The following is a 354-nucleotide window of genomic DNA, read 5'->3' as shown; positions in this document are numbered from 1 at the left end:
TTGTCTGGCTCTTCGGCTCTTGCACCTGGTTATTCACTAAGGGTGGGGTCTCTAGGCCACAGTGGTGTGATGTGTTTGTGTGCTTATTTTGTTATCTTTTCAATTGGAATGTGACTGAAAGTTTATGACCCTTTCAGGACTTGGAGAGCAAAAGACCAGTTGGGCAGTAAAGAGGGACTGAAACCAGACACAGGACGGGGACCCTAATCATCAATTCTGCTTCTGACACATTTAGGAGAGATGGATTATGACAGAATGTACCAGAACATCTTATGTTATAGAGTATTGCAAAACAACTTAATGCATGAACAACATGTCAATATTTATGTTGAAATAATGCTTTTGCCTTTTAGC

Source organism: Etheostoma spectabile, chromosome 5, assembly GCF_008692095.1.
Source record: "Etheostoma spectabile isolate EspeVRDwgs_2016 chromosome 5, UIUC_Espe_1.0, whole genome shotgun sequence".
In the NCBI taxonomy this organism is placed as follows: Eukaryota; Metazoa; Chordata; class Actinopteri; order Perciformes; family Percidae; genus Etheostoma; species Etheostoma spectabile.
Note: the sequence above shows the minus strand (reverse complement) of the source record.